The sequence below is a fragment of the Pelobates fuscus genome, chromosome 10 (assembly GCF_036172605.1).
Source record: "Pelobates fuscus isolate aPelFus1 chromosome 10, aPelFus1.pri, whole genome shotgun sequence".
Taxonomy (NCBI): Eukaryota; Metazoa; Chordata; class Amphibia; order Anura; family Pelobatidae; genus Pelobates; species Pelobates fuscus.
Window position 1 is genome coordinate 8,352,275 of NC_086326.1, and position 12,750 is coordinate 8,365,024.

The following is a 12,750-nucleotide window of genomic DNA, read 5'->3' on the forward strand; positions in this document are numbered from 1 at the left end:
TGGCGGTGGGCATTACATGGGACAGTGAGTAAGGTATCATGTCCCTGGCGGTGGGCATTACATGGCACAGTGAGTAAGGTATCATGTCCCTGGCGGTGGGCATTACATGGCACAGTGAGTAAGGTATCATGTCCCTGGTGGTGGGCATTACATGGCACAGTGAGTAGGGTATCATGTCCCTGGCGGTGGGCATTACATGGCACAGTGAGTAAGGTATCATGTCCCTGGCGGTGGGCATTACATGGGACAGTGAGTAAGGTATCATGTCCCTGGTGGTGGGCATTACATGGCACAGTGAGTAAGGTATCATGTCCCTGGTGGTGGGCATTACATGGCACAGTGAGTAAGGTATCATGTCCCTGGCGGTGGGCATTACATGGGACAGTGAGTAGGGTATCATGTCCCTGGCGGTGGGCTTTACATGGCACAGTGAGTAAGGTATCATGTCCCTGGCGGTGGGCATTACATGGCACAGTGAGTAAGGTATCATGTCCCTGGCGGTGGGCATTACATGGGACAGTGAGTAAGGTATCATGTCCCTGGTGGTGGGCATTACATGGGACAGTGAGTAAGGTATCATGTCCCTGGCGGTGGGCATTACATGGCACAGTGAGTAAGGTATCATGTCCCTGGTGGTGGGCATTACATGGGACAGTGAGTAAGGTATCATGTCCCTGGCGGTGGGCATTACATGGCACAGTGAGTAAGGTATCATGTCCCTGGCGGTGGGCATTACATGGCACAGTGAGTAGGGTATCATGTCCCTGGCGGTGGGCATTACATGGCACAGTGAGTAGGGTATCATGTCCCTGGTGGTGGGCATTACATGGGACAGTGAGTAGGGTATCATGTCCCTGGCGGTGGGCATTACATGGCACAGTGAGTAGGGTATCATGTCCCTGGCGGTGGGCATTACATGGGACAGTGAGTAAGGTATCATGTCCCTGGCGGTGGGCATTACATGGCACAGTGAGTAAGGTATCATGTCCCTGGCGGTGGGCATTACATGGCACAGTGAGTAGGGTATCATGTCCCTGGCGGTGGGCATTACATGGCACAGTGAGTAGGGTATCATGTCCCTGGTGGTGGGCATTACATGGGACAGTGAGTAGGGTATCATGTCCCTGGCGGTGGGCATTACATGGCACAGTGAGTAAGGTATCACGTCCCTGGCGGTGGGCATTACATGGCACAGTGAGTAAGGTATCATGTCCCTGGCGGTGGGCATTACATGGCACAGTGAGTAGGGTATCATGTCCCTGGCGGTGGGCATTACATGGCACAGTGAGTAAGGTATCATGTCCCTGGCGGTCGGCATTACATGGCACAGTGAGTAAGGTATCATGTCCCTGGCGGTGGGCATTACATGGGACAGTGAGTAAGGTATCATGTCCCTGGCGGTGGGCATTACATGGGACAGTGAGTAAGGTATCATGTCCCTGGCGGTGGGCATTACATGGCACAGTGAGTAAGGTATCATGTCCCTGGCGGTGGGCATTACACGGGACAGTGAGTAAGGTATCATGTCCCTGGCGGTGGGCATTACACGGGACAGTGAGTAAGGTATCATGTCCCTGGCGGTGGGCATTACATGGGACAGTGAGTAAGGTATCACGTCCCTGGCGGTGGGCATTACACGGGACAGTGAGTAAGGTATCATGTCCCTGGCGGTGGGCATTACATGGGACAGTGAGTAAGGTATCATGTCCCTGGCGGTGGGCATTACATGGCACAGTGAGTAAGGTATCATGTCCCTGGCGGTGGGCATTACATGGGACAGTGAGTAAGGTATCATGTCCCTGGCGGTGGGCATTACATGGCACAGTGAGTAAGGTATCATGTCCCTGGCGGTGGGCATTACATGGCACAGTGAGTAAGGTATCATGTCCCTGGCGGTGGGCATTACATGGGACAGTGAGTAAGGTATCATGTCCCTGGCGGTGGGCATTACATGGCACAGTGAGTAAGGTATCATGTCCCTGGCGGTGGGCATTACATGGCACAGTGAGTAAGGTATCATGTCCCTGGTGGTGGGCATTACATGGCACAGTGAGTAGGGTATCATGTCCCTGGCGGTGGGCATTACATGGCACAGTGAGTAAGGTATCATGTCCCTGGCGGTGGGCATTACATGGGACAGTGAGTAAGGTATCATGTCCCTGGTGGTGGGCATTACATGGCACAGTGAGTAAGGTATCATGTCCCTGGTGGTGGGCATTACATGGCACAGTGAGTAAGGTATCATGTCCCTGGCGGTGGGCATTACATGGGACAGTGAGTAGGGTATCATGTCCCTGGCGGTGGGCTTTACATGGCACAGTGAGTAAGGTATCATGTCCCTGGCGGTGGGCATTACATGGCACAGTGAGTAAGGTATCATGTCCCTGGCGGTGGGCATTACATGGGACAGTGAGTAAGGTATCATGTCCCTGGTGGTGGGCATTACATGGGACAGTGAGTAAGGTATCATGTCCCTGGCGGTGGGCATTACATGGCACAGTGAGTAAGGTATCATGTCCCTGGTGGTGGGCATTACATGGGACAGTGAGTAAGGTATCATGTCCCTGGCGGTGGGCATTACATGGCACAGTGAGTAAGGTATCATGTCCCTGGCGGTGGGCATTACATGGCACAGTGAGTAGGGTATCATGTCCCTGGCGGTGGGCATTACATGGCACAGTGAGTAGGGTATCATGTCCCTGGTGGTGGGCATTACATGGGACAGTGAGTAGGGTATCATGTCCCTGGCGGTGGGCATTACATGGCACAGTGAGTAGGGTATCATGTCCCTGGCGGTGGGCATTACATGGGACAGTGAGTAAGGTATCATGTCCCTGGCGGTGGGCATTACATGGCACAGTGAGTAAGGTATCATGTCCCTGGCGGTGGGCATTACATGGCACAGTGAGTAGGGTATCATGTCCCTGGCGGTGGGCATTACATGGCACAGTGAGTAGGGTATCATGTCCCTGGTGGTGGGCATTACATGGGACAGTGAGTAGGGTATCATGTCCCTGGCGGTGGGCATTACATGGCACAGTGAGTAAGGTATCACGTCCCTGGCGGTGGGCATTACATGGCACAGTGAGTAAGGTATCATGTCCCTGGCGGTGGGCATTACATGGCACAGTGAGTAGGGTATCATGTCCCTGGCGGTGGGCATTACATGGCACAGTGAGTAAGGTATCATGTCCCTGGCGGTCGGCATTACATGGCACAGTGAGTAAGGTATCATGTCCCTGGCGGTGGGCATTACATGGGACAGTGAGTAAGGTATCATGTCCCTGGTGGTGGGCATTACATGGGACAGTGAGTAAGGTATCATGTCCCTGGCGGTGGGCATTACATGGCACAGTGAGTAAGGTATCATGTCCCTGGTGGTGGGCATTACATGGGACAGTGAGTAAGGTATCATGTCCCTGGCGGTGGGCATTACATGGCACAGTGAGTAAGGTATCATGTCCCTGGCGGTGGGCATTACATGGCACAGTGAGTAGGGTATCATGTCCCTGGCGGTGGGCATTACATGGCACAGTGAGTAGGGTATCATGTCCCTGGTGGTGGGCATTACATGGGACAGTGAGTAGGGTATCATGTCCCTGGCGGTGGGCATTACATGGCACAGTGAGTAGGGTATCATGTCCCTGGCGGTGGGCATTACATGGGACAGTGAGTAAGGTATCATGTCCCTGGCGGTGGGCATTACATGGCACAGTGAGTAAGGTATCATGTCCCTGGCGGTGGGCATTACATGGCACAGTGAGTAGGGTATCATGTCCCTGGCGGTGGGCATTACATGGCACAGTGAGTAGGGTATCATGTCCCTGGTGGTGGGCATTACATGGGACAGTGAGTAGGGTATCATGTCCCTGGCGGTGGGCATTACATGGCACAGTGAGTAAGGTATCACGTCCCTGGCGGTGGGCATTACATGGCACAGTGAGTAAGGTATCATGTCCCTGGCGGTGGGCATTACATGGCACAGTGAGTAGGGTATCATGTCCCTGGCGGTGGGCATTACATGGCACAGTGAGTAAGGTATCATGTCCCTGGCGGTCGGCATTACATGGCACAGTGAGTAAGGTATCATGTCCCTGGCGGTGGGCATTACATGGGACAGTGAGTAAGGTATCATGTCCCTGGCGGTGGGCATTACATGGGACAGTGAGTAAGGTATCATGTCCCTGGCGGTGGGCATTACATGGCACAGTGAGTAAGGTATCATGTCCCTGGCGGTGGGCATTACACGGGACAGTGAGTAAGGTATCATGTCCCTGGCGGTGGGCATTACACGGGACAGTGAGTAAGGTATCATGTCCCTGGCGGTGGGCATTACATGGGACAGTGAGTAAGGTATCACGTCCCTGGCGGTGGGCATTACACGGGACAGTGAGTAAGGTATCATGTCCCTGGCGGTGGGCATTACATGGGACAGTGAGTAAGGTATCATGTCCCTGGCGGTGGGCATTACATGGCACAGTGAGTAAGGTATCATGTCCCTGGCGGTGGGCATTACATGGGACAGTGAGTAAGGTATCATGTCCCTGGCGGTGGGCATTACATGGCACAGTGAGTAAGGTATCATGTCCCTGGCGGTGGGCATTACATGGCACAGTGAGTAAGGTATCATGTCCCTGGCGGTGGGCATTACATGGGACAGTGAGTAAGGTATCATGTCCCTGGCGGTGGGCATTACATGGCACAGTGAGTAAGGTATCATGTCCCTGGCGGTGGGCATTACATGGCACAGTGAGTAAGGTATCATGTCCCTGGTGGTGGGCATTACATGGCACAGTGAGTAGGGTATCATGTCCCTGGCGGTGGGCATTACATGGCACAGTGAGTAAGGTATCATGTCCCTGGCGGTGGGCATTACATGGGACAGTGAGTAAGGTATCATGTCCCTGGTGGTGGGCATTACATGGCACAGTGAGTAAGGTATCATGTCCCTGGTGGTGGGCATTACATGGCACAGTGAGTAAGGTATCATGTCCCTGGCGGTGGGCATTACATGGGACAGTGAGTAGGGTATCATGTCCCTGGCGGTGGGCTTTACATGGCACAGTGAGTAAGGTATCATGTCCCTGGCGGTGGGCATTACATGGCACAGTGAGTAAGGTATCATGTCCCTGGCGGTGGGCATTACATGGGACAGTGAGTAAGGTATCATGTCCCTGGTGGTGGGCATTACATGGGACAGTGAGTAAGGTATCATGTCCCTGGCGGTGGGCATTACATGGCACAGTGAGTAAGGTATCATGTCCCTGGTGGTGGGCATTACATGGGACAGTGAGTAAGGTATCATGTCCCTGGCGGTGGGCATTACATGGCACAGTGAGTAAGGTATCATGTCCCTGGCGGTGGGCATTACATGGCACAGTGAGTAGGGTATCATGTCCCTGGCGGTGGGCATTACATGGCACAGTGAGTAGGGTATCATGTCCCTGGTGGTGGGCATTACATGGGACAGTGAGTAGGGTATCATGTCCCTGGCGGTGGGCATTACATGGCACAGTGAGTAGGGTATCATGTCCCTGGCGGTGGGCATTACATGGGACAGTGAGTAAGGTATCATGTCCCTGGCGGTGGGCATTACATGGCACAGTGAGTAAGGTATCATGTCCCTGGCGGTGGGCATTACATGGCACAGTGAGTAGGGTATCATGTCCCTGGCGGTGGGCATTACATGGCACAGTGAGTAGGGTATCATGTCCCTGGTGGTGGGCATTACATGGGACAGTGAGTAGGGTATCATGTCCCTGGCGGTGGGCATTACATGGCACAGTGAGTAAGGTATCACGTCCCTGGCGGTGGGCATTACATGGCACAGTGAGTAAGGTATCATGTCCCTGGCGGTGGGCATTACATGGCACAGTGAGTAGGGTATCATGTCCCTGGCGGTGGGCATTACATGGCACAGTGAGTAAGGTATCATGTCCCTGGCGGTCGGCATTACATGGCACAGTGAGTAAGGTATCATGTCCCTGGCGGTGGGCATTACATGGGACAGTGAGTAAGGTATCATGTCCCTGGCGGTGGGCATTACATGGGACAGTGAGTAAGGTATCATGTCCCTGGCGGTGGGCATTACATGGCACAGTGAGTAAGGTATCATGTCCCTGGCGGTGGGCATTACACGGGACAGTGAGTAAGGTATCATGTCCCTGGCGGTGGGCATTACACGGGACAGTGAGTAAGGTATCATGTCCCTGGCGGTGGGCATTACATGGGACAGTGAGTAAGGTATCACGTCCCTGGCGGTGGGCATTACACGGGACAGTGAGTAAGGTATCATGTCCCTGGCGGTGGGCATTACATGGGACAGTGAGTAAGGTATCATGTCCCTGGCGGTGGGCATTACATGGCACAGTGAGTAAGGTATCATGTCCCTGGCGGTGGGCATTACATGGGACAGTGAGTAAGGTATCATGTCCCTGGCGGTGGGCATTACATGGCACAGTGAGTAAGGTATCATGTCCCTGGCGGTGGGCATTACATGGCACAGTGAGTAAGGTATCATGTCCCTGGCGGTGGGCATTACATGGGACAGTGAGTAAGGTATCATGTCCCTGGCGGTGGGCATTACATGGCACAGTGAGTAAGGTATCATGTCCCTGGCGGTGGGCATTACATGGCACAGTGAGTAAGGTATCATGTCCCTGGTGGTGGGCATTACATGGCACAGTGAGTAGGGTATCATTGTAAGTAGTGTTAGTGTTTGCTATTAGGTCCCACGGAGCAGCACAACATGCTGTTAAAGTCACGGGTTCTATTTGAATCCTTTTTATCACTTGGATCATTCATTTCACCTCATTGTGTTTGTTCAGAAATGAAAACCTAATGCTAATAAAAGGAAATGTGCCAACAAGCCTCTCTCTGTAACCAATCACCTAATAAAACAGAAATTAATAGTATAAATATATTTTAATAGGATAATAGATCTGGGTTTCTCTAGCTGGGAATGTATCCGCTGAGTTAATCTTTGCTCACCAGATGGTTTAGTTAAAATAATGTGTTTGGGGAAATGTTAAAATCCCTGTAGTTTTATAGTTAATGAAATTACATTTTGGGGAAATAACGGTAGAATTAACACATTAAGTGCCAAGCTAATTTTGCCTAAAAAGAGAATTGTAGCCAAACATTTATTGGAAGCATTGTATGTGTTACTAGTGCATAAACCTAGCATGAAACTGCATTGTGGGTTCAAGTATACCTCCCATGTGTCAGTATTTGGAAAGTCCGAAATCCCTCTGTCCCTCTTTTCTAGGAGTTCCATATTGTTGGTGTGTCTGAGTGTATAACAGAGCCCCACAGTAATAATACTCCCAGTAATGTGTCTGAGTGTATAACAGAGCTCCACAGTAATAATACTCCCAGTAATGTGTCGGAGTGTATAACAGAGCCCCACAGTAATAATACTCCCAGTAATGTGTCTGAGTGTATAACAGAGCCCCACAGTAATAATACTCCCAGTAATGTGTCTGAGTGTATAACAGAGCTCCACAGTAATAATACTCCCAGTAATGTGTCTGAGTGTATAACAGAGCTCCACAGTAATAATACTCCCAGTAATGTGTCTGAGTGTATAACAGAGCCCCACAGCAATAATACTCCCAGTAATGTGTCTGAGTGTATAACAGAGCTCCACAGCAATAATACTCCCACTAATGTGTCTGTGTATAACAGAGGTCCACAGCAATAATACTCCCACTAATGTGTCTGTGTATAACAGAGGTCCACAGCAATAATACTCCCACTAGTGTGTCTGTGTATAACAGAGCCCCACAGTAATAATACTCCCAGTAATGTGTCTGAGTGTATAACAGAGTTCCACAGCAATAATATTCCCAGTAATTTGTCTGAGTGTATAACAGAGCTCCACAGTAATAATACTCCCAGTAATGTGTCTGAGTGTATAACAGAGCCCCACAGCAATAATACTCCCACTAATGTGTCTGTGTATAACAGAGGTCCACAGCAATAATACTCCCACTAATGTGTCTGTGTATAACAGAGCCCCACAGTAATAATACTCCCAGTAATGTGTCTGAGTGTATAACAGAGCTCCACAGTAATAATACTCCCAGTAATGTGTCTGAGTGTATAACAGAGCTCCACAGTAATAATACTCCCAGTAATGTGTCTGAGTGTATAACAGAGCTCCACAGCAATAATACTCCCAGTAATGTGTCTGAGTGTATAACAGAGCTCCACAGCAATAATACTCCCAGTAATGTGTCTGAGTGTATAACAGAGGTCCACAGCAATAATACTCCCACTAATGTGTCTGTGTATAACAGAGCCCCACAGTAATAATACTCCGAGTAATGTGTCTGAGTGTATAACAGAGCTCCACAGCAATAATATTCCCAGTAATGTGTCTGAGTGTATAACAGAGCTCCACAGTAATAATACTCCCAGTAATGTGTCTGAGTGTATAACAGAGCTCCACAGCAATAATACTCCCAGTAATGTGTCTGAGTGTATAACAGAGCCCCACAGCAATAATACTCCCAGTAATGTGTCTGAGTGTATAACAGAGCCCCACAGCAATAATACTCCCAGTAATGTGTCTGAGTGTATAACAGAGCCCCACAGTAATAATACTCCCAGTAATGTGTCTGAGTGTATAACAGAGCTCCACAGTAATAATACTCCCAGTAATGTGTCTGAGTGTATAACAGAGCTCCACAGCAATAATATTCCCAGTAATGTGTCTGAGTGTATAACAGAGCTCCACAGTAATAATACTCCCAGTAATGTGTCTGAGTGTATAACAGAGCTCCACAGTAATAATACTCCCAGTAATGTGTCTGAGTGTATAACAGAGCTCCACAGCAATAATACTCCCAGTAATGTGTCTGAGTGTATAACAGAGATACACAACAATAATACTCCCAGTAATGTGTCTGAGTGTATAACAGAGCCCCACAGTAATAATACTCCCAGTAATGTGTCTGAGTGTATAACAGAGCCCCACAGTAATAATACTCCCAGTAATGTGTCTGAGTGTATAACAGAGCTCCACAGCAATAATACTCCCAGTAATGTGTCTGAGTGTATAACAGAGCCCCACAGTAATAATACTCCCAGTAATGTGTCTGAGTGTATAACAGAGCTCCACAGTAATAATACTCCCAGTAATGTGTCTGAGTGTATAACAGAGCTCCACAGCAATAATATTCCCAGTAATGTGTCTGAGTGTATAACAGAGCTCCACAGTAATAATACTCCCAGTAATGTGTCTGAGTGTATAACAGAGCTCCACAGTAATAATACTCCCAGTAATGTGTCTGAGTGTATAACAGAGCTCCACAGCAATAATACTCCCAGTAATGTGTCTGAGTGTATAACAGAGATACACAACAATAATACTCCCAGTAATGTGTCTGAGTGTATAACAGAGCTCCACAGCAATAATACTCCCAGTAATGTGTCTGAGTGTATAACAGAGCTCTGCAGCAATAATACTCCCAGTAATGTGTCTGAGTGTATAACAGAGCTCCACAGCTATAATACTCCCAGTAATGTGTCTGAGTGTATAACAGAGCTCCACAGTAATAATACTTCCAGTAATGTGTCTGAGTGTATAACAGAGCTCCACAGTAATAATACTCCCAGTAATGTGTCTGAGTGTATAACAGAGCTCCACAGCAATAATACTCCCAGTAATGTGTCTGAGTGTATAACAGAGCCCCACAGCAATAATACTCCCAGTAATGTGTCTGAGTGTATAACAGAGCTTCACAGCAATAATACTCCCAGTAATGTGTCTGAGTGTATAACAGAGCTCCACAGCAATAATATTCCCAGTAATGTGTCTGAGTGTATAACAGAGCTCCACAGCAATAATATTCCCAGTAATGTGTCTGAGTGTGTAACAGAGCTCCACAGCAATAATACTCCCAGTAATGTGTCTGAGTGTATAACAGGGCTCCACAGCAATAATACTCCCAGTAATGTGTCTGAGTGTATAACAGGGCTCCACAGCAATAATACTCCCAGTAATGTGTCTCAGTGTATAACAGAGCCCTACAGCAATAATACTCCTAGTAATGTGTCTGAGTGTCTAACAGAGCTCCACAGCAATAATACTCCCAGTAATGTGTCTGAGTGTATAACAGAGCTCCGCAGCAATAATACTCCCAGTAATGTGTCTGAGTGTATAACAGAGCTCCACAGCAATAATACTCCCAGTAATGTGTCTGAGTGTATAACAGAGCTCCACAGCAATAATACCCCCAGTAACGTGTCTGAGTGTATAACAGAGCTTCACAGCAATAATACTCCCAGTAATGTGTCTGAGTGTATAACAGAGCTCCACAGCAATAATACTCCCAGTAATGTGTCTGAGTGTATAACAGAGCCCCGCAGCAATAATACTCCCAGTAATGTGTCTGAGTGTATAACAGAGCTTCACAGCAATAATACTCCCAGTAATGTGTCTGAGTGTATAACAGAGCTCCACAGCAATAATATTCCCAGTAATGTGTCTGAGTGTATAACAGAGCTCCACAGCAATAATATTCCCAGTAATGTGTCTGAGTGTATAACAGAGCCCCACAGCAATAATACTCCCAGTAATGTGTCTGAGTGTATAACAGAGCTTCACAGCAATAATACTCCCAGTAATGTGTCTGAGTGTATAACAGAGCTCCACAGCAATAATATTCCCAGTAATGTGTCTGAGTGTATAACAGAGCTCCACAGCAATAATATTCCCAGTAATGTGTCTGAGTGTGTAACAGAGCTCCACAGCAATAATACTCCCAGTAATGTGTCTGAGTGTATAACAGGGCTCCACAGCAATAATACTCCCAGTAATGTGTCTGAGTGTATAACAGGGCTCCACAGCAATAATACTCCCAGTAATGTGTCTCAGTGTATAACAGAGCCCTACAGCAATAATACTCCTAGTAATGTGTCTGAGTGTCTAACAGAGCTCCACAGCAATAATACTCCCAGTAATGTGTCTGAGTGTATAACAGAGCTCCGCAGCAATAATACTCCCAGTAATGTGTCTGAGTGTATAACAGAGCTCCACAGCAATAATACTCCCAGTAATGTGTCTGAGTGTATAACAGAGCTCCACAGCAATAATACCCCCAGTAACGTGTCTGAGTGTATAACAGAGCTTCACAGCAATAATACTCCCAGTAATGTGTCTGAGTGTATAACAGAGCTCCACAGCAATAATACTCCCAGTAATGTGTCTGAGTGTATAACAGAGCCCCACAGCAATAATACTCCCAGTAATGTGTCTGAGTGTATAACAGAGCTTCACAGCAATAATACTCCCAGTAATGTGTCTGAGTGTATAACAGAGCTCCACAGCAATAATATTCCCAGTAATGTGTCTGAGTGTATAACAGAGCTCCACAGCAATAATATTCCCAGTAATGTGTCTGAGTGTGTAACAGAGCTCCACAGCAATAATACTCCCAGTAATGTGTCTGAGTGTATAACAGGGCTCCACAGCAATAATACTCCCAGTAATGTGTCTGAGTGTATAACAGGGCTCCACAGCAATAATACTCCCAGTAATGTGTCTCAGTGTATAACAGAGCCCTACAGCAATAATACTCCTAGTAATGTGTCTGAGTGTCTAACAGAGCTCCACAGCAATAATACTCCCAGTAATGTGTCTGAGTGTATAACAGAGCTCCGCAGCAATAATACTCCCAGTAATGTGTCTGAGTGTATAACAGAGCTCCACAGCAATAATACTCCCAGTAATGTGTCTGAGTGTATAACAGAGCTCCACAGCAATAATACCCCCAGTAACGTGTCTGAGTGTATAACAGAGCTCCACAGCAATAATACTCCCAGTAATGTGTCTGAGTGTATAACAGAGCTCCACAGCAATAATACTCCCAGTAATGTGTCTCAGTGTATAACAGAGCCCTACAGCAATAATACTCCTAGTAATGTGTCTGAGTGTCTAACAGAGCTCCACAGCAATAATACTCCCAGTAATGTGTCTGAGTGTATAACAGAGCTCCAACGCAATAATACTCCCAGTAATGTGTCTGAGTGTATAACAGAGCTCCACAGCAATAACACTCCCAGTAATGTGTCTGAGTGTATAACAGAGCTCCCAGCAATAATACTCCCAGTAATGTGTCTGAGTGTATAACAGAGCTTCACAGCAATAATACTCCCAGTAATGTGTCTGAGTGTATAACAGAGCTCCACAGTAATAATACTCCCAGTAATGTGTCTAAGTGTATAACAGAGCCCCACAGTAATAATACTCCCAGTAATGTGTCTGAGTGTATAACAGAGCCCTGTTGCATGTTGTCAATAGAGAAAAAAGGGTACAAATATTGCATATAGTTAATTTATATGGAAGAGAAACTTTCTACTGATATTTCAGATGTCATAGACTGAGGGATTAACCTATGGAGACACAACTACAAACTAATTTGGAACATTTTACTAAAAACATCAGGGAGAAAAAACTTTTCAATTTCCAACGTGACCACAAAGATTTTAGTGAAGGGAATATATTGAAGGTTAAAACCCAAACCAGAAGGCGTTAGAACAGTAGAAATTCTTCCCTTTCAGATACAGATAGATCTGACTCCGAGTCCTCACGGAATAGATCTAGAAGCAACTCTTTCTCTAAAAAAACAGATAGTCAGAGTTTGCAAAAAGGAATCTTAAGAAATCAAGAAAAGTCAGTTTCTTTTCTGAATTTAGTACCACAGACAAATTCTGAACTTCAATCGAGAGCTGGTTCTTTTTTAG